This window comes from Protopterus annectens, chromosome 1.part1, assembly GCF_019279795.1.
Source record: "Protopterus annectens isolate FY-2018-M chromosome 1.part1, PAN1.0, whole genome shotgun sequence".
NCBI classification, from domain to species: Eukaryota; Metazoa; Chordata; order Ceratodontiformes; family Protopteridae; genus Protopterus; species Protopterus annectens.
Genome location: NC_056726.1, coordinates 374377527 through 374400338, shown reverse-complemented (window position 1 = coordinate 374400338; position 22812 = coordinate 374377527).

Sequence of the window (22812 nt, the reverse complement as noted above, 5' to 3'; positions counted from 1 at the left end):
ACTATGCCCATTTAGGGTTTAGTTTACTGTGCCTCTGTCTAGTAGTGACACAGAGATGACCCCCAGGGTAAACCTACGATCTCCCAGGGGCGGCCCGTGCTATTGGACTGCCGGACTGCAGCCCCCTCAAATAAAAAAAAATAAAAAATAGAAAAAAAAATGTTTTTAAATTTCGCGGACTTCGCACATGCGCAGTAGTCCCGACTACTGCGCATGCTCCTGGCAGTCCGGCAGTCCCCATAGGGGGACACAAGGAGACGTCTGGGAGAATATGTCGGGGCCAGACTGCAACAGCAGCAGTCAGGATGTACAGAACAGTCTCGGGAAGGGGATTTTGAATGCAGAGGTCTCGCAGGCAGGACGTTAGCTGGATGGATATTATGGAGAACGGACAGGACAGGTAAGTGTATGGTACTTGATTGAATATACGGTGTGTGCTTGTATTTACTATCTGAAGTGTGTGGTGCTTGCTTTTTATACTTGAAAGTGTGTGTGTGTGTAAATGCCCCAGGTGCTCATGGTGGTATGGTAGGGAATACCTCAGGCTTGAACCCTGTACCCTGTATGCAGGTGTTAAAGACTTGAGTTCCCTACCCACTACCATTTGTAAAATAAATTGCAGATTTTTGCCTCATATTTGATCTGATCTGTTCCTCATAATATCTGTGGTTTGTAAATGTTTTAATGCTTGATATTTGATGGTGTAGTAGTAGTATTGTTGCCTCACAGCTGCAGGTTCTCAGGTTTGATTCTTGGCTGGGGTTCCTTCTTTGTGGGGTCTGTATCTTCTCCCTGTGTTTGTGTGGGTTTGCTTTTGTGTCCTCCCATGTTACAAAGACATGTCTGCATTATTTCTTCCTGGGCCTCTGCTGAAAATTGTTTTTTTGTTCCAAGTCAGACTGTCCTGATTAACAAATGTTAAATAAAATTGACAGGCATTTGAATTTCAGACTTCAGGTTTCTGAATGTTTAATTCCTTGCATATTTGATGGTGCAGTGGTAGTATTGTTGTCTCACAGCTATAGGTTTTCTGGTTTGATTCTTGGTTGGGGTGGCTTCTGTGTGGAGTCTGCATCTCCTCCCTGTGTTTGTGTGGATTTGTTCTGGTGCCCTGCCATTTTACAAAGACGTGTCTGCAGTATTAATCCCTGCGTCTCTGCTGAAAATTGGTTTTGTTCTGTCCGCAGTAAAATTGACAGGCATTTGAATTTCAGACTTCAGGTTTCTGAATGTTTAATCCCTTGCATAATTGATGGTGCAGTGATAGTATTGTTGCCTCACAGCTATAGGTTTTCCGGTTTGATTCTTGGTTGGGGTGGCTTCTGTGTGGAGTCTGCATCTCCTCCCTGTGTTTGTGTGGATTTGCTCTGGTGCCCTGCCATTTTACAAAGACGTGTCTGCAGTTTTAATCCCTGCGTGTCTGCTGAAAATTGTTTTTGTTCTGTCCGCAGTAAAATTGACAGGCATTTGAATTTCAGACTTCAGGTTTCTGAATGTTTAATTCCTTGCATATTTGATGGTGCAGTGGTAGTATTGTTGCCTCACAGCTATAGGTTTTCTGGTTTGATTCTTGGTTGGGGTGGCTTCTGTGTGGAGTCTGCATCTCCTCCCTATGTTTGTGTGGATTTGCTCTGGTGCCCTGCCATTTTACAAAGACGTGTCTGCAGTATTAATCCCTGCGTCTCTGCTGAAAATTGGTTTTGTTCTGTCCGCAGTAAAATTGACAGGCATTTGAATTTCAGACTTCAGGTTTCTGAATGTTTAATTCCTTGCATAAGTGATGGTGCAGTGGTAGTATTGTTGTCTCACAGCTATAGGTTTTCTGGTTTGATTCTTGGTTGGGGTGGCTTCTGTGTGGAGTCTGCATCTTCTCCCTGTGTTTGTGTGGATTTGCTCCGGTGCCCTGCCATTTTACAAAGACGTGTCTGCAGTATTAATCCCTGTGTCTCTGCTGAAAATTGTTTTTGTTCTGTCCGCAGTAAAATTGACCGGCATTTGAATTTCAAACTTCATGTTCTTCAGAATATGTAGTAGCACAACCTTTTTTCTAGCAATTTTCTAAGTTTATAAGATGAATATTTTAAATTTGTCCCTATTTTTGGGACTGTATTCCCCCATTATTGGCTTCGTCCAGGTTTTTGTGCTAAGGTTGACAGCTATGGCAAGAACTGAATTCACTGAATATGTTTGAGGGCTGTATTCCCTCATTACTGGGTTTGTCCAGGTGTTTTGTACCAAGAGGTTGACAGCTATGGTGAGAACTGAATTCACTAAATGATAGCCATTTAAGTTTCAGTCTTCCTCTCTTTTACAAAGCAGCTGATGTGGCGTAGTGGTATGTTACTCTGACTGTTTTTTGCTCAGGGACCTTGGCAGTAAAATATATGGTGGCAACACAACATTTTATTCTAGCAACTTTCCAAGATTATACCAGCAATGTTTAATGTGTCCCTGGTTTTTGGGCTTTTGACCCCCCCCCAATACATTTTGGCTTTTTCCAGTTTTCTTGAGCTGCGAAGTTGAGATGCAGTTGAGTATTGAGTAGATTTTACAAGGAGCTGAGAGCTGCAGTGGAATAGAAGTTTAGTGCTTTGCCTAGTTAATACTATAGCACAACAGGTTGTGTACTTGCTTTTGACGCAGAAGGCTGTGGGTTCTACTCCCACAAGGGATGGATGCTGCCGTACTGAGAATGTTCTCCTTGGTGAAGATACTAACTATGAGTTCGTTATCAGTTTGCCATCCATTTCCTCTTGCAATATTATTACTAGCTTATCATTTTTTAATGTAATATAGGCAATTTATTCCTGAGGGGCAACAGACACTTTATTTTTCGATGAAACCATGAAATATAAAGGTGATTGCTAGCAGCAACCACTTCATTAGTTACAGATTTCTTTAATGTGGAATTATTTAGATGACTTACTTCAGAGATTGTGCATATTTACTGATAATGGACTGTAGAATTGTGCATATTTACTTGTAAAGGTGGACTGTAGAATTGTGCATATTTACTGATAATGGTGGACTGTAGAATTGTGCATATTTACTAATAATGGTGGACTGTGGAATTGTGCATATTTACTAATAATGGTGGACTGTAGAATTGTGTATATTTACTAATAATGGTGGACTGTGGAAGTCTGAGTAGACTTTTTTATGATAAATGTTCTCAACTGGGCAGTTTTGCCATTATGGGTGCATATGGTTTTTTTCATTGCTTACTGGAAAAATGTTCAAAACAAATTTAAAACACCCTCTAACAAGTGTACTGTATTGTACAAGGAATATAATTTTGGTACAATGAGGAAGGTGTATCAAAGAGCACATGTATGTTTCATATGCAAGGGGCCTATGATTCGAAAACAGCCCAAAATTAATCTTTATCTGCCACTGGCAAAATGTATTTTCTTTGAATGTGAGTTTCAAGGGCAGAGAAGTTTTAATGCTAAGTTTTCATTGTGAGACTGCATTGCTTTGTTTAACAGATGACTTAGTGTTTGTGCTGTAAAATACAAAATAAAACTTTCAAATGAAGTCCAACTCATCATAGAAGTAAAGCAGTATGCACATTAGTGTTTATGGTAAATGGAGTGAAATAGCCAAGTAATGGTTCATTGGAATGGCTGCAGAGGCTCCATTCAACCATTATTTTGTCAGGGGGGAAGGGCAGCAAACTCAGACAGGCCCAGCTGAACTATACCTCCCAACTGTCCAGATTTTCAAAGAATGAATAGATTTTTGCTTCTTATTTTTGGTTTGTTGTTCATAAAATTTGTAGTTTTAATTCCTAAATGATTTGCCAGAAGTCACTAAATAATAAGTTTCAGACTTCATAACCTTCAGAAAAATGCATGTTAAAGTAAGAGCTGTTCTATCAACTGTCTCAATTTATACAAGAGCAATTTTAGTGCTGTTTTTATGTGCCCCAATATATTTGGCCTTGTTCAGATTTACTGCATTAACAGGTTGAGAGGTACATGCAAATAAATTGCTTTATAGAATTAGGCATAGCCAACCTCTCAACTGTCCCCAATTTTGGCTCAAAATGTTGCTCTTCCCCCTAATAATCCCTCTGCAAAATAGCAATTTTGGAAGAAAACATGGAGGGTTTACAATTAAGAAATAACTGTAATAATCAAAGTTATAGATTACTTGAAATGCATGTAGATTATTTTATTTTGTCAGCTGCTCAAGGTAGCAGTACTAATATTAAAGTGTCCTTTCTTTGACAGGTAGCAGCTGTATTGTGTGTCTATTTTATATTTTTGCATCACATTTTGGTCCATTTTTCATAAAATTGTGTTTTTTGGCAAATTAGTGACAAATCACTAAAGACTGAAGTTAGAAAATGACAGACATTTGAGTTTCAGATTTTATACCCTTCAGAAAATTCATACTAATGCAAGACCTATTCTATTATCTTTCTAAGTTTATTAGAGCAATATTTAAAAATTGGCCTTATTGTTGGGCCTTTGTCCCACTTCTGTGTATGGCTTTGTCCAGATTTCTTGCTCTTGAGGTTGAGAGGTATGACAAATGTGTCAGGGCCATCACAGTCAGCCAGAGAGATTTCAAATTGTGACATGCTTGTTGCACCCCACTCCCCCATGTAGTGACTCTGGATGTGTCCAAGCAAGGCAAGGAGTAGTTGTATCTACCTTGGATGGGAAGGACACACTGCATAAGTACTACAGTGGCTTTTCATCTGTCCTTGATTTTGCAGAATGGTCTGGTTTCTGTCATATTTTTGTACTGTTGATTTATGCTTATTACTCAGATTTATGCTTATTACTCAAAATGCCTGTTGCTCTGTGTTTAAGTAGCAATGCTTTAATGACCATAAGGTAAGCTTGTCTGACATCGTAAGATGCAAGTAAGCTTTAATAAGCATACTGTTAAAGAATTGCCAACATTGAAAGCCTTTCTGTTGTTGCCATGCAGAGAATACTTGACTAGATAATGTATAAGCCTTGGGTATTAAAGGACAGGATTCCATTATTTTAAAAAGCTCATTACACTTGTTGGAGACTTCCAGTCATCTCTACAGACTTTGCCCGTAAATTAAACAGAATGCCAATCATGTGTGGTCCATAACCTGTACAGTAATCCTTTAAGCAATGTATCTTGAGCTTGTTTCTTGTTTGCTTTTCATTTTTTACTTTGATCATGTTTTCCCCATGAAACAAGTTGTCAGGCAGCAGGTCTTTTTTGGATAAGAAACATTTTTACAAGTGGGGGCATCACATAGATTTCTACTTTCAGCATGTTACTTGGTACTTTAATAAAGCTGAATATATTATAATTAGAACTGCAGTGCAAGGAGAAGTGGTTTGAGTTGAGTGCTTCTGGTTTTTCTTATACTTGATTTTGACTGGCATTCCAGTAATATATTTAAAAAATAATTTATTTTTTCATGCCTCACAACCTTTTGTTTCCATCTAGATATTAAGTAAGCTGTCATGCAGCCAATGCATTGACATATTTTTATTCTTCTACACTTATTTTTGTCTTGATTGGACTTTCATAATGATGGTTTGCCACCCAGGGCAGCGTATTTAATTAAAGTTAGTTTTTTGTGGTTTTGTGCATAGCTCCTCCCCTTTATGGTTGACCACACCCCATTCCCCTTGACCCCACCCATTCAGCTGTCTCCTGCAGCCCCCCTGTGATTTGAAGTCACCAGCCGCCACTGCGATCTCCCATCCACTCGTCAAGACTTCTCTTGAATAGAGTTAGTGAGGGGCTCTGCCTAACATGGATTGGGATTCTGTTCCAGAGTGTAGGGAGCCTCTGGGTTATGAATCTGTCCCTCCAGCATGTCCTATTTATTTCTGTGTTGAGGTTTAAGTCTCTTGCTCTCGTGGCTCTGATGGATTTGGATTTTTTGAGGTGGAGCATGTCCATTAATTCCGGATTGGACATGGCCTTGTACGTTAGGCACAGGTCACCTCTGAGTAGGCAGTATGCGACTGACTAGAGCTGGAGTTTTTTCAGTCGGGCAGCATATGACATATGTTTAAGACCCTTTATCCTCTTGGTGAGGAACTTTTGGGGTCTTTCCAACTGCTGCAGGTGTCAGGTAAGATACATCCCAAATGGGGCATTGTACTCAATCATTGGCCTAATAAGAGATGAGTACAGGGGCACAATGACCTCTCTTGATCTAGATGTGAAATCCTTCATGATAAGGTGGGCAATATAGAAGGTCTTCCTAACCACTTTGGCAATGTGAGTGTCAAATGAGAGGTTACTGTCAACCTGGGTCCCTAGGTCCCTGATTACCTCTTCCATACTTAATGGATTACCACCTATGTGGTAATTTGTGGGTACCTTCTTTTTCCCAAAGGGTATGACTATACATTTTTTGGCATTAAGCTTAAGGCCATGGCTCTGGCACCAATTATCCATTTCTATGAGTCCTCTCTGAAGGATGTTTGTGTCCGCTGGAGTATCAATTATGGCCAGTTTGCAGTCATCTGCGAACTTTGTCAGCCACAATCCTCCTATGTTTGCCTGTACCTCGTGAAAATAAATGCCAAACAAGAGGGGTCCCAGGACTGAGCCCTGTGGGACACCGCTTGTGACTGGCTTAGAGTCTGACATAGCTCCAGCAACTCTGACCCTGTGGGTTCTGTCCTTGAGCCAGTTTGCAACCCATCTCATGACATATGGGATTACATTTAAGCTGGTGAGTTTGTCTATGATGCCCGAGTGTGGTATTGTGTCAAAGGCTTTTGCAAGGTCAAGGTAGGCTGTGTGAACTGCCTTACCTTCATCAATGGCCTTAGTGACAGTTTCAAAAAAGTCGACCAAGTTCAAAAGGCAGGATCTGTCCTTGACAAAGCCAAATTGGGTAGGATCCAATGTCTGTAGGTCCCCAATGTCTTTGTTTATGAGTTCCATAATGATCCTCTCCATAGCTTTGCAGACCAGGCTCGTCAAGCTTATGGGGCGGTAATTTCCAGGGTCCGTAGAAGCACCGCCTTTGTGAAGTGGGACCACTGTTGCCGTACGCCACTCTTTGGGTACGTATCCTGTAGTAAGGCTAAGATTAAACAGCAGCCTTATGTTTGGGTTTAGTTCCTCTTGGAGTTCATGTAGCACACAGCCCGGGACACCGTCCGGTCCCATTGATGCTGTGTTTTTAGCTTTAGAGAGGGCGGCTCTCACCTGGGCATCTGAGATGTTAGGGAGGCTACACTCTGCTGGGATAGTTATTTCTCCTTTTGGGGGGGAGGAGAAATTTGCACTGAACCTATCTGCCAGAATGTTGGCAATGTCAGTGGGTTCAGTGTATTTATTGTCATTTTGGACTAACTCTGAGCATATCTGGGAGTTTCCACCCAGGTTTCTAACATAGCTAAAGAAGGCCTTGTGATTGTCTTTTGTGTCTTTTGCGATTTTTCTCTCAAAGTTGGCCTTGGATGATTTTATGAGTGATCGTAGTTTTTTGCTAGTACTGATCAGAGATGCCTTCCCATTTAGGGATTTTGCTCTGTCATGTAGTAGCTTCCTCCTTCTGTTGTAAAGTTTGTTTATGGCTGGGGTCCACCAGACCAGGCGCCTTCCTTTGGAGGAATGGGTCTTGGTTTTATTTGGGATTGCATGATCCATGCATTCTTGAAGGTGCCCGTAGAAGGCATTTGCAAAGGATTCAGCAGTGTGGGTTGTGGTTTCCACTGGCCCAGGGACCTTGAAGGATACCACTTCAGTTTTAAGAAGTGTGAAGTTGGCTTTTGAGAAGTTCTTCACTGTGGTCTGTTGTGCATGGGGTGGGGGCGGGATGTGGATTTCCAGTGAGATTAATTTATGGTATGATCTTACCAATGAGGGATATACTTCCGGTGTGGAGCATTTTGTCCCCATATTTGTGATGATCAGGTCTAGTATATTGTCTCCTCTTGTGGGAATGGTGACTAGTTGTTCCATCGCATTTGAGTTTATGAATTCTAGGAACCTTTGGGCTAGGGTGTTTGGGCTTGAGTAATGTTCCCAGTCTATGTTTGGGTAGTAGAAGTCTCCCAATATGATGGTATTTGGCGAGACATTCATACTCTCCAGTGTCTTCAGGAAGGCTGTGTGAGTTTCCTGAGTTTGAGAGGGTGGTCTGTAGCATGCTACAAATTGTAAGGCAGTTTTGCCTATGGTTAGTTGCACCTGGATGGTCTCCGATGCTTCGTGCGTTGCCACTAACCTGGAGGTGTGGGTATCTTTGATGAATATGGATACTCCCCCTCCTTTTGTGGTTTGGTCCAAGTTTTGGGGCCGGAAAGCATGATATGAGGTAAAACCTGATAGTGCTGGGGTGCTCTCAGGAGCCTTGAACCAGGTTTCAGTCACTGCACAGACATCGATGTTCTCCATACTGAGGAGGGCTTCGAGGGCGTGCATCTTGAGGTTTAGACTTCTGGCACTGAGCAGCATTACCCTTATTTTATTTCCACTTGTGTTTTCTAGGGAGGTAGGTTTGTCATTTGAGCCTTGCCTAAAAAAGGCACTATGGGGGTGGCAAGAGCCTTGGCCAATATCCGGAAGCCCAGGAGTGACAGGTGCAAGCCATCCCTTGCAAAGCAGCGTGGCTTGTCGAGCATGTCATCCCAAGCAGACAGACATTGGATCCCCTTAGAATGACACCAGTAATTAAGCCAATTGTTAAAACTGATCATTTTGTCTTTGTACTGTGGCATCATTCTTGGTGAGGGTAAGATGCTGCTCAGGGTCAGGGGTCATACCGGCCTGGGCTACATAATCAGAGAGCTCCTCTATGTCTCTTTTCATGTAGTCCAGGGAGGTACATATCAGGTCGTTCACACCGGCATGTACAATGACTGAGTCATATTTGTACTTGCTGTGGAGTGACCTGAGTGCTTGTGTTATGTGGCGGATTCTAGCTCCTGACAGGCAGCTTACTGTGACCCTATCCTTGTTCAGTCTGGTGAGCGGGACGTCAGTGTGTCTGACTATGGAGTCACCTATTACAAGTGTGTCTGGCATGTTGTTTGGCCTTAAGGGCTGTGACTGTTTAGCACACTGACTATGTGAACTATGTGTTGCATGTGCTATGTCTTGAGGTGGCGGTTGCTTGGGTGTCTGCTTTGGAGGCCTCTGTTGTTTTGGTAGATTTTTAATCAGCACCTACGAGTATGTTTTTGTGTGTTTATGTGTTTGGTTTGCAATTGTGATAGTTCTATGTGAGACTGGGTTTGTGGTGTGCATGGTTACCTTCTCCTCCTGCCTGGTCTTGCCAGTACTGAATTAAGAGAGCTCAGCCTCCAGTTTGGCTATATAGTTGCATCTCTCGCATATATTTGTATTTGTTGGGAGGAGGAGAGGGTTGTCTGTGTACATGAGGCAATTGTAACATTGCCTCAAGATTCCCAGATTCACCAGCTGAACAGGAGAGGATGCCAGCAACTGACCCTTCGACATGCTTGAATAGTGAAAAAGATTGCTGTGTAACTGAGTCAGAAAGGATCAGGTAGGGAAATGGGTACTCAAGGGAATTTAGGTGAAAGAAGTACTTTCTTTTGTTTAAGAGTGCTTTACCTGTATAAAAAATGCCTTAGGAGCAAGTGCTGAGCTTTTCAGTTAGAGAATAGGCTGTTTAGATTGCAAGTAGAGCAGTTCTAAGGGAAAAATTGAAGAGTAGACTTTACGGAGCCAGAAATAGTTTAAACTTGATTAACCGGCGCTGCCCTATGCTGCTCTATGAGCAACTTTGCGCTAATTCGCGCTAAAGCGCACAAAAGCGGGCTTTATAGCAGGGGGTTGAAAAGAGCCAGAAATTGACCCAAAATGGCCAATAAACTACAAGTTGCTGGGCTGGAACCAATCCTCTAGGGAAAAATAGGTTGCTCAGTGCTCCCCACTCCCACTGGTGAACAAAGAAGCTTCCTCTTATCCAAATAAGGATATGGATAGCACAGGAACTAAGACAAAGCCCAGAGATCAGCAAAATCTGAAGACTGGACTATTCTAGTTCAGAAAAGCGGGAAAACAAAGATATTTTTTTGCTTTTTTTTCTTTTTTTACAGAGAAAGGAGAAAAAGATACAGTAAGTTTACTCTTCAACACCCCATTATGCCTCTCTACTAATCCTGCAGATTGGGGGTGGTATGCACAGTGGTTTTTCAACGATATTCCGAAATAGCGACTAAGTTGTTGTATTGTTTGGTTTACAAAATGTGTGCCATTGTCACTATAAATCTTTTTTGGTATGCCAAATTTAGGTATAATTTCTTTAACAAGGACCTTTGCAACAGTAGCTGCATCTGGATTTTTAGTTGGAAAAGCTTCCACCCATTTGGAAAACATATCTATAATGACAAGGCAGTACTTCTTATTTTCGCATTTGTTCAGTTCTATAAAATCCATACAAATAGTATGAAATGGATACGGTGGTGTAGGGAAACTCCCTTGCTTACGTTTCAATGCCCCTTGTGCATGATGATTGTTACAAACATGGCATGCTGCATAAAATTTTTTTGTGTAATTAGTAAATCCATACATCGTAAACACTCGATTCACTAACTGTACCATCCCCCCTGTTGAGACATGGCTCTGCCCATGGCTCAACAAAGCTGCATATCTAAACAAGTTAGATGGTAAAATTGGTTTCTTCTCTTTGGAGATGTACAGTCCCTTCTCAAGGATTGCTCCTCGTTTTATCCATTTTTGTTTTTCTACATTTGTAGTAAGTGTCTGCATTGTTTTTAACATTTCTAAGTCTAAAATCTCAGATGGTTGTAATTCCTCACTCAAAATAAATACTTCTGTAGCTGAAGCTGCCTGTTTTGCAGCTGTATCAGCCCTCGCATTACCTTTTGAAATTCTATCCTGTTGCTTGGTATGAGCTAAGCATTTGCAAATAGCTACTTTCTGAGGTAACTGAATAGAGTCTAACAAATCTAAAATAAATTGTGCATGGTTAATTGGTTTACCAGTAGACGTTATCATTCCTCTATTTTTCCACTGTTGCACAAAAACATGTACAGTAGAAAAAGCATACTGACTATCAGTAAAAATATTCACTTTCTTGCCTTTTGCTAAGGCACATGCCCTCGTTAAGGCAATCAATTCTGCCGCTTGTGCAGATAAGTTGTGTGGTAAAGACTTCGCTTCTAAAATCTCGGTATCAGAAACTACTGCATACCCCACTAGGTTCTGTCCTGTAGGACCCCTCCTGCATGAGCCATCCACATAGTATGTCACCTTGGCATCATCCAAGGGAACATCTGTAAGATCTCTTCTAAGTAGTGTCTTTTGCTCAATCTCCTGCAGGCAGCAGTGTGGTTTGCCATCTGCAGGGGTTGGGAGCAAGGTTGACGGATTCAAAGTTGTACATCATTCAATTGTCATATGAGGTTGGCTCAATAGTATAGTCATACAGGAAAGATGTCTAGCAGGAGAAAGATATGCTACTTTTTCTTGCAGTAAAATAATCGCGACTGCATGAGGCACTCGCAATGTGAGAGGGTGGAACAATACTACTGAGGCTAAAGCCTGCACTGCCATTGCAGCTGCAACTACTGCTTGTACACAGTGGGGCAAGGATCACACCACTGGGTCTAACTGTGATGAATAGAAAGCTATGGGGCATTGTTTGTCCCCATGCTGTTCTATTACAGTAATATAGAGTACAATGCAACAAATGCTGTTTGTCAGTGTCAAGGGAGGGGGATTTGCTGATGGCTACATTCATCAGTTCTTCGGTTACTGCCCCTGGACCAGTCGTAACTAAGTCCTGGCTGTATCAATAATATGTTTCACCCTCCGGTAGCACTACAAAAGTATCCATTTGTCACTGTGCTTCCATACCCTGCATAGTTGGAACTACGGCTATGCCAAATATCTGCATCAAGTCTCTGCCCAAGAGATTTACTGGGCATTTTGCAGAGACAACAATTTTGCTTTTCTGGGTCATTCCTGAAACGGGGTCAGTTATTGCTATGTCATGGGAGAGTGGCTCCCGATACAGTTGTCCATTAGCTGCTTTCACTAGTATGTAATCTGGTGATTCTGAATCTTCTGGTAGTTTGGAAGGATGTATCAGGGTCCGTGAAGCCCCTGAGTCACACAAAAATTTGACTTCCCTTCCCTCTACCAGAAGCGTAACTTCCAGTTTTGTGTCTGCTAAGTAGAGCTCTAGGCTCAATAATGCTAAGTCCAAAATTTCATTTTCTTCATTATCTATGAATTCATGTACATCCTCTATCCCTTCTGTCACATCCTCTACCCTTGCTACCACATTTGCATTTGTCTTTTCCTGTTTATTCTCATCCAATGATTCCTGACTATCATATAGTCATTCCTCACCCTCCTTATTTTCCGTAGTTACCTTCTTATTTAGCCTGCAATCCCTTGCCAAATGTCCCTTTTTCCCCGCATTTAAAACATTCACCCGTTTTCTTTCTTTCTTCAAAATCTTCTGATCGTTTATCAGATTGTTTGTTTCCCTGGGCATTTTTCTTACCCTTCTTCCCGGTTTGTACTACAAATACTTCTGACCCATCTTCTACTGCAAATACTTGAGCTTTCTTTTTCTTTTTGCTATTAAAATGCCTTTCGGCATGTCTTGCATATTCAAGTAATGACTGTAATCTACTTGTACGATGATCTACCATGTGCTTTGTAATAAAGCTGCTAATGGGAGTAATACTGCCTTTTAAGAACGCATTCTTTAGCTGTTGCTCATATGGGGAATCATGTGTTTGATCTTCAGGTACTTGCATTCCACAATGGTTATTAAAACATTCTAATAATCTAGCATAATATCTATCAACAGTTTCGCCTTCTTGTTGTATGCACTGATTAATGCAAGTCCAATCAGCCCTAGGCTTCCATTTTTCCGAGATTCGGTCTGTCAGACCTTTTACTCTGTTGTCCAGTTCTGCATTACTATGTGGGAGTGGTCAGAGCTCTGCGTCACGGGGATTCCAGTTGCCACCGATTATGTGTCAATCTGGACCTACAATTTGCCTAACTACTTTTTCTACTTCTTCTCCATTCAAATGGTAACTTAACCTCATGCCCTGTAAGTCTTCTAAGAATTTTCTAAAATTAACTTTCAGATGGGGAATTCCCTCTGTGGCTTTCCTGATATCTTCCGGTGTTCACGGTCTATAAACTAGAAGAGTCGGATCTTGTCCTGCCTCTGGATTTGGTACTTCTATGAGTGGACATATTTCTTCCTCACTCATAGCTTGTGAATTTCTATTCATTTCATATAATTCAATATCCCCTCTCAAGTTACGAGTTCGAGACCTAGTCTCGATAGGATCCCTGACAAACGGTTTCGATTTTTCAGGAACAGCCGGGTATAGCGGAGGTGGATCAGCTTGTCCACTCGCTTCATATTCTGGTAAGGGAAGCGGAGGGGGCGGAGGAGGGGCTGTCGCTATTACCAAGTTTTTATCTTCTTTGTCTAAAAACATTGCTTTTGAATTTCTAATCTTTTGTTCCCTATGATTTGCTTCCTCAAGCCACCTGTGTGCCTGAGGGACTCCTAATTGCCGTTGCTTTTTTAGCTGACCTTTCGCGTCTGTTTTAAGTTGTCTGACAAGTTTAATAAGTGAAGATTTATCTAAATTACCATCAAATTTGTATTTATCAACCCATTTCGTATAGTACTTAACATTATCAGCACGCTGTAATTGCATATATTTTGCGTCTTCAGTTAGGGGCGGGTCTCTGGAACTTTTTGTGCACTGATTTCCCATGTTGCCTTAGCTAAGCTGTAAATTGTTACGTAACCCTTCTTATCACGTGGTACCATGATTTTACACCTTTTCACAGTTTATCTAGAATAACTGTCTACCTATTCTGTTTCCCTGATCTATGACAAGACAGTAATCTTTTTGTCCCTGATCTGCACATGCAAATCTCCCTGACAAAACAGTTCTGTAACTAGTCCGTGATCTAAAACAGAAAAAAGGTAAATTCCTCCTTACCTGACCCTTCGTGAGTTGATCCACCGGATCGTTGACTCGTCCTCCAATCCCAGATCAGAAACAGTGGCTGGCCTCTTTCGGATGACAACTCAGTCGGAGGTCTTTCAAAACAAAAGAGCTGATGTGGCCGCTTCTCCATACGGGTACATGCCACCGGGCCCAATTCTGACCTAGGCCTAGAGTGAGAGGTACTTTCCGGTCCGAAGGACCAAACTGTCAAAGGAAAAATATACTTTAAAAATGATAAAAACACAGTAGGTTCAGGTTAAGGCACTTTAATCTTGCAGCAAGGAGACAAAAATGTGCTAATACAGAGTTTGTCTAACTAGAAACAGGAAATACTTTCATTTTTATACACTTTCTAATAAGACATTGCCTACCAAGCTGACATAACAAATCACAAGTCTTTTCATCATCATTTATTAACAATTAGTCTCATAAATTTCTGCTGATTTATCAATTTTTGTGAGAAACTTCCTAAGGAAAACAACGTGGCCTTGGTTACCACCGGTTAGATACATGCAATGTTACCATTTAAGGTACTATGGTTAATTCAAGCACAAAGCTAGCAGTTCATTTCTCTAATAATCCTTTGTCTACATTATCTCTAAGCTATTGCAGCTGTACATGTTCTCATACTTCGAACAGAGCTGATTGTTTAGAATCATTACATTTACAGGATATATCATTGTTCATTCATTCTCTCCTGACCTAGCAGATAAGCACCTGCTTCTCAAGTACATTTCCAAAAGGCATAAACATGAATATTGCTGTGCTAGCAATTACTAGGTCAGAGGGCATCTTGCAAGTTTCAGAAAGCACACTGCAGTTTCAAAAAGCATCTTTTCAGTCTCATACAAAACTCAATTTATATATAAAACAGTGCATATAAAATAGAATGAAAAACGTGTTAACTCATTTAGCTTCTAATTAGCATTAAGCATACAGACATTAATACATATTTTTCTGACACCATGGCTTTGACACCAGGCATCTGTCTCAGTGAGGCCCTTTTGTAGGATGTCCACATTGTTAGTAGTTTCGATTATGGCTCCTAGTTTGCAGTCATCTGGGAACTTCATTAGCCAAAGACCTTCTGTGTTAGCCTGTACTTCAGGGAAGTAGACACCAAACAGGACAGATCGCAGGACTGAACCCTGTTGTACTCCACTTGTCACTGGTCTGAAGTCAGACTTGAAGTCTGCTACTTTCACAGTGTGGGCTCTGTCAGTGAGCCAGTTGGCAACCCATCTTGTGACATAGGGATTTATACCTAGTTTAGTGAGTTTATCTATAATTCCAGAGTGGGGGATGGTGTCGAAAGCCTTGGCAAGATATAGATAGGCTCTGTGAACCACCTTACCCTTGTCTACGGCTTTGGTGATTGCTTCAAAGAAGTCTATCAGGTTTAGGAGACATGATCTGCCTTTTACAAACCTGAAATGGCTGTGGTCCAGAGATTGGAGATTACCAATGTCTTTATTTATAAGTTCCATGATGATATGTTCCATGGCCTTGCAGACCAGGCTCACCAGGCTAATGGGGCGCTAGTTCCCGGGGTCCGTGGTGGCTCCCCCCTTGTGTAGTGGGATAACCGTCACTGTGCGCCATTCAGTAGGCACAAAGCCTGAGGTGAGGCTATGATTGAACATGGTACTTAGGTGTGGTGCCAGTTTGTTCTGTAGTTCATAAAGAAAGCAGCCTGGGATGTTATCTGGTCCCATGGATGCTGTGTTCCTGGCTTTGAAGAGTGGTTTTTACCTGTGCAGCCATGATGACAGCAACTTTGCATTCTTCTGGTATAGAGATGGGCTCTTTCATAGGTGAGAGGGGGGTAAAGTTAGCACTGATCCTGTCTGCCAGGATGTTGGCAATATCAGTTGGGTCTGTATATTTACTGCCATTGTGCTGTAACTCAGAGCAGATCTGAGTGTTGCCATTGTGATTCTTGACATAGCTATAGAATGCTTTGTGGTTGTCTTTAGAATCAGTGGTGATTTTATTTTCATAACTAGCTTTGGAGGATTTTATCAGGGATCGCAACTTCTAACTGAGGCTGACCAGGGAGCTCCTCCACTCATGGGTTTTACCCTCTTTTGCAACAGTTTCTTCCATCTGTTGTGCAGTTTGTTTATGGCAGGGGACCACCAGATTGGCTTCCTTTTCTTGGAAGATAGCGTCTTGGTTCTGTTTGGGATAGCACGATCCATGCACTCATGTAAGTGCTTATAAAGTGCAATTATGTAGGATTCAGTAGTCGTAACTGTATTGTCCATCTGCATGGGTGTCCTGAAGTTCACCACTTCTGTCTTAAGAAGCATGAAGTTGGCTTTGGAGAAATTTTTTAACATGGTTTCCTTAATGGGGGTGGGGGCAGAATGTGGATATGTAGGGTAATTAGCTTATGGTCAGATCGGACCAATGAGACATTGACTTCAGGTGTGGAACACTGGTCACTCAGGACAAACCAAACCCCGTAACCAACACAAATAACCACAAAGTGAGCTAAATGGTACTCATTGCCAGAAGTCTCAGCCTCCAGATGCACACACTCTAGGCACTTCTCAGTATGGAGAATATTGATATCTGTGCAGTAACAGAAACCTAGTTCAAGGCTCTAGAGAGCACACCAGCACTACCAGGATACTACTCATTCATACCTTCCAGCATCAGAAGCTGGATCATAGCACATAGGGTGGGGATGTATCCATATTCATCAAGGATACCTACACCTCTCTCTACATGCTCTCTACAGGGTATGTACCCATAGAATGTTGCACAGCAATGTTCTTCCCACTCCACAGGGGTGGGGCCACAAAAGACCCTTGGCATTCATGCTCTATGAACCTGACAAGTCTGATCTGCAAGGCAATGGAGCCAATATAATGGAAGTCAACAATAAAGACATTGGGAAACTTCACACAGTTGAGCACAGTCAGTTTGGCTTTGTCAAATGCAGATCACGCCTCCTAAACTGGGTGGATTTCTTTGAGATAGTTACCCAGGCTACAGATGATTGAAATGAGCTCCACACAGCCTACCTATACCTCGCTAAGGCCTTTGACACCATTCCCCAGTCAGGTATCATAGATGAACTCACCAACCTGGGCATGAATCCATACATCACAAGATGGATTGCAAACTGGCTCACAGAAAGATCCCACAAATTAAGAGTTGCTGGCTACATGTCAGACTTTACACCGGTAACAACTAGTGTCCCCCAGGGTTCAGTCCTGGGGTCCCTCCCATTTGGTATAGACTTTTCAAAAGTACATGCCAACACAGGAGGGTTGTGGTTGACTAAGTTTGCTGGGAACTGTAAAGTGTTTGCCATAATAGATTCCCCGGATGACACAAATATTCTCCAGAAGGGACTCTATGAGACAGATGTGTGGTGTCAGAATGATGGCATCAAGCTCAATGTGGAAGAATACATAGTAATCCCCTTTGGTGAAAACAAAGTACCCACAAACTACCACATAGGTGTTACCCCTTAAAACTGACAAGGTAATAAGGGATCTGGGGACACAAGTAGATAGTCATCTTTCCTTTGACAATCATGTTGCCAAAGTGATTGGGAAATCCTATGTGGCCCACCTAATCAACAAAGGGTTTGCATCAGGATCAAAAAAGGTAGTGGTGGCCCTCTACTCTTAAGTCATCAGACCTATCATTGAGTACAATTAACCATTTTGGATGTACTCGACTAAGCATATCCAGCAGCTGTCGAGACCACAGAGGTACCTCACCAAGAGGATTACTGGCCTCAAACAGTTGTGTTATGCAACAACTGGTAAAACTAAATCTGTTCTCTGTTGCATACTGCCTACTCAGAGGCACACTTGCCTAACATACAGAGCCATGTCCAACACATAACTGTTGAACATGCTCCATCTACGGATAACAAAATTGAGTCGCACTACACACTCCAGGGATATGAACCTCATCACAACAATGAATACAACATGCTGGTGGGATAGAGTACCATCCCAGACACTTGCCTTACTGTGGAACAGAGTCCCAATGTACATCAGACAGAGCCCCTCGCTGACACTCTTCAATAGGAACCTTGATGAGTGGATGGGAAACAGAATTCACGCCAGGCATCACATCAGCAGCCCCACTAGAAAGGGGCTTAGGGTACTAACTATTAGAACTAGGGCTTGGGAGACTACCCAATGGGGTGGTGAAAGCTGCACAACTTGTCTAGGCTAATATATGCCTTCGTGAAGATAGTCTACTACATACCTATGAACCTATGTGACAGGTACATGTCTACGGATAGTAGATGTATACTTCATCGTACAGTCATGTTGTACAGCAGGCACATGGACCACATACAATGTAATGCTTACAGATACTGGTGGCTGTTATGTACAGTGGGTGAGATGTGCAACTCATGTCTTTTGTGCCATTGGGATGTGTGCTGTTTGGGACAGTTCTGGATGGCTCCCTGTCATGGTCACCCTCTTACACACATCTCTGCCCATCCATCTTTGGCTTATTATACTGTGTTCCCCCTGCATATATATATATATATATATATATATATATATATATATATATATATATATATATATATATAGGTACATAGGTGGGTAATAGACTATCTGCCTGAATGCATATATTGGTATGGCCAGAGTGTGCAGCTATCACCACACATGGGGTTGGTTCCCTAGGCCTCTGTGTAGTAGAGCTGATGAAGTGATCCATGGTGTGACAGTTCAGTTTCACATACACTCATCAAGGCTCCTCTGGAAAAGTGTCAGTAAGGGACTCAGCTTAATGTAAGTTGGGAGCCTGTTCCAAAGCAAAGGAAGTCTGTGAGTTAGTAATGTATCCCTCCAACATGTTCTATTTATTGTTGTGATGATGACATCCCTAGAGCATGTGGCACAGTGAGCTTGGGTTTACTTCAGATAGCACATGTACATCAGTTCTGCATTGGACATGGACCTGTCTGTTGGGGAGAGATCGCCTGAGTAGACAGTATGCAACAGAGTACAGATTGAGTTAAATTCAGTCTTGTTGCATTGGGCAACTGTTTGAGGCCAGTAATCCTCTTGTTGAGGTACTTCAGTGGTCTTTCCAGCTGCTGAAGGTGCCTAGTCAGATTCATCGCAAGTGTGCTGTGATACTCTCTGATGGGTCTGATGACTGATGAGTAGAGGGAACCTCCTTCGACCTACATGCAAAGACCTGGGATATTTGTGGGAACACATAGCATGATTTTCTAACCACTTTGTGAATGTGTTTCTGGAAGTAGAGATGACTATCCACATGTGTCCATAGATCCCTTATTATTACCTCCATATTTAGGATGTTGGCACCTATGTGGTATTTGTATGACTGTAGCTTGAGGCCATAATTTTGACACCACATCTGTCTGACTGAGACACTTTTTAAGGATGCCTCTGTTGTCCCAAACATCGATTATGACAACCTTTTTGCAGTCATCCACAAACTTTGCTAAACATAGCCCTTGTGTGTTTGACTGTATTTCTGAAAAGTATACACCAGAGAGGATGGGTCCCAGGACTGAGCCATGGGGGACAGCAGTTGTTACCAGCTTGAACAGGAGACCACAGTTCTTACCTTGTGGGATCTATCTGTGCCCCAGTTGGCAATCCATCAGATGACATACATGTTGATGCACAGATTGTTGATTTTGAGGATACATGTGTGTGGGATGTTGGAAAAGGGCTTTTCAAGGTCTATGTAGGCCGTGTGGAGCTCATTTCATTGATGTATGTCCTGGGTGACTGCCTTGAAAACTGTCTAGCAGGTTTAGGAACCATGATCTGCCCCTGACCAAACCAAAATGGTTAGGATTGGGTGTTTGTAGGCTCCCAAGAGCTCTGTTTATGAGTTCCATAATGATGGACTCCATGGCCTTGCAGATCAGGCTTATTAGGCTTATAAGACAATAGTTCCCATGGTATGTTGTGCACCAACACTTGTGGAGTGTGCCAAACGTTGCTGTAACCCATTCAACAGTTTCATATCCTGTACAGAGGGTGAGTCTCAACAGACTTTTCAGGTGCAGGGTCTGTTTGTTTTGGAGTTCACATATGACATAGCCAGGGAAACCATGTCATCTCATAGACGCCGTGTTTTTAGGTTTGGATAGAGCTGTTTAACCATTGTATATGTGATTTCTAGGTTTTCACAATCTCCAGGTATGGTAATGGGCCCTTTTGTCAGTGAGAGGAGGGTAAATATGTATGAACCTGTCTGTTAAGATGTTGGCAATGTCAGTCATGTACATGTATTCATTTACACTTTGCACTGACTCAGAACATATATGGGTTTACACTGATATTTATGACATAGCGAAAGAAAGCTTCATGGTTCTCTATGGACTCTTTGGTAATATTTTTGCCAGAACATGGCTTGGATAATGTTAGGAGTGCTCATAGTTTCTTTATGATACTGATCGGAGATTTATTGATCTTCTTTGGATTTTCACTTTGAACAACTTAAGTATTTGTAGTACATAGTTTGATTATGACAGGGGTCCAATATATTATATGGGTCTGTTTTCATATCACTGTGTGCGCAAGGCAGGATTAGTGAATCGTGACAAGTGTCTGGAGTAAGAACTGCAACTGCCAGATATCTGTCGCCCACTGCTGTACTCAGACATGGCCTAAGTGTGTGAGCATGCCCAGTATGACCTTTCAGTATATTGTTAACTGACATTTGCTTTGTTTATTTAAGTGTGTGAGCATGCCCAGTATGACCTTTCAGTATTTTGCTGACTGAAATTTGCTAAATTTGTTTAAGTGTGTGAGCATGTCCACTATGGGCATATATACTATATGTGTGTGAAAATCAGGTTGGTTTTTACTTAAGGGCTCACCTTTGTGTTGTACATCGACAGAAAGCATGCTGTGCCTGCAGGGCTTCCATGAGTCAATTTGCAGAAACATTTCTACATACAGAGGGAACAGCTATTATTTGTATATTTCTACCCATGGGGGCAGACCTGATTGTTACTGTGGGTGTACATAGGATGAGGAGTACACCTGACACTTATTAACAGGGTTGGGAGGGTGGCCTAATGGTTAAGGTGTTTGCCTTACAAACACAAGGTGCAGGGTTTGAGTCTCACAAGGGATAATTGGCTAGGCTTAAAATTGCTCGCAAGGGCAGTTAGCTTAGTACTAACCTATTAACCTATTAGACACATTTGCTAGGCCAGCACTGCTATGTCAGGTACTCCATTTCAGTCTGTACTGTTGCCTATCGTACTGGCTTGAGGCATAGCACTGTACTACAGACATTAGCTTCCAATTACACGCATATTAGTTTGTGACTTTACAGCCTACCCAACCCACATAACACTGCCTGGCCTGCTGTTATCTCTCTGCATAGGCCTGGGGGGACGTTACCTCATATGCCTCTTCAGAGGGCGTGATACAGCATTTGTTTGTGTTTGCGTTTGTCTACAATTGTCTTGCTGGCTGTGACTGTTAGGTATGTGACCCCCACAACTGGTATGTGTGAGTGAATTAAGTTGTGTCTGTGCCAGTGAAATGCTATCATGGCTTAGTGGTTCAGTACTGTGACTATAGTGCATAGTATCCTGAGTTCGAGCCCTGTCACTGCTTTTTATTTTCCTGCTGGGCAGACCTGACTGGTTAAGGAACAGTAAAGCAGGTGTGAGCGTGTTTACCCAACTTTGCTCGACTTTGCCCAACATTGCCCAACTTTGCCTGACTTTGCCCAACATTGCCCAACTTTGCTTAACGTTGCCCAACGTTGTGCTGGTTACCGCAGTGCGCAGCTATGCGCAATTGTATTTAAATATGCTCAATACTGGTAAAATGTGCTTAGCAGTGCTTTATATTGCTTAAAATGGGGTACTCATGCCTCAGGTGGTGCTGCAGGGCTGCCTGTGTCGGATGCACATAGTACACTCCCTATACATGTTTGAAAACAGGTAGTGTCAAGTTAGGCATCCCTTTTACTGTATGTGTGAGTCATAGAGAGGTGTCATTTCCAGGTTTCCTACTGAGTCAGTGTATGTGCTATGCATTGCCTCTTTGCCAAGACCAGGACATACTGGGCACACCTCCTTCTGCCTACCGGGGCAGGCTCAGGTTGTTCCTCCTCCGAGTCATGCTGTGCCTGTGCAGGCCTTGGCAATGGTGGGGGGCTGTTTGGCCCAGACCCATGCTGTTCCTTCTGCAGCTGTTTCTGCAGGATCATATTGTGTAGCATGGCACATACCATGACAATTTGGTTACATGTAGTTGGTGAGTACTGCAAGGCTCCACCAGATGTGTCCAGGCACCGGAACCGTGACTTGAGCTTCCCAAACACACGCTCAATTATGTTTCTTGTTTGTGCGTGTGCCTCATTATGGAGGTCTTGTTCGGGTGTGTGTGCATTTCTAATGGGTGTCATCAGCCACGGCTCCAGTGCGTATCCAGCATCCCCCACTAGGTGACCATCAGGGATGTCCCCATTGGCAAATCTCTGGTACAGCTGCGTCAGATGCCAGATGTGGGAATCGTGATAGCTTCCAGGGCAACCAGCACACACATTCATTATTATGTCCTGGTTATCGCACACGACCTGGCATAGATAGAGGGGAAGTCCTTGCGGTTGATATAGACCCTACCCCACTCACCAGGTGGTGCTTTGATGTGTATGTGCGTGCAGTCTATTGCACCCACTATCTCAGGGTATTCTGCTATTTGGTGGAAAAGATGCATATTGTTGGCCAATGCCTCACAAGGATTGGGGAAATATATGTGGTCACCAACATGTGCTGACATGGCATCCAGGAACTGGTGCAGTACCCTGGATGCTGATGCCTGTGAAATCCCCATCATATCACCAGCTGGTCTCT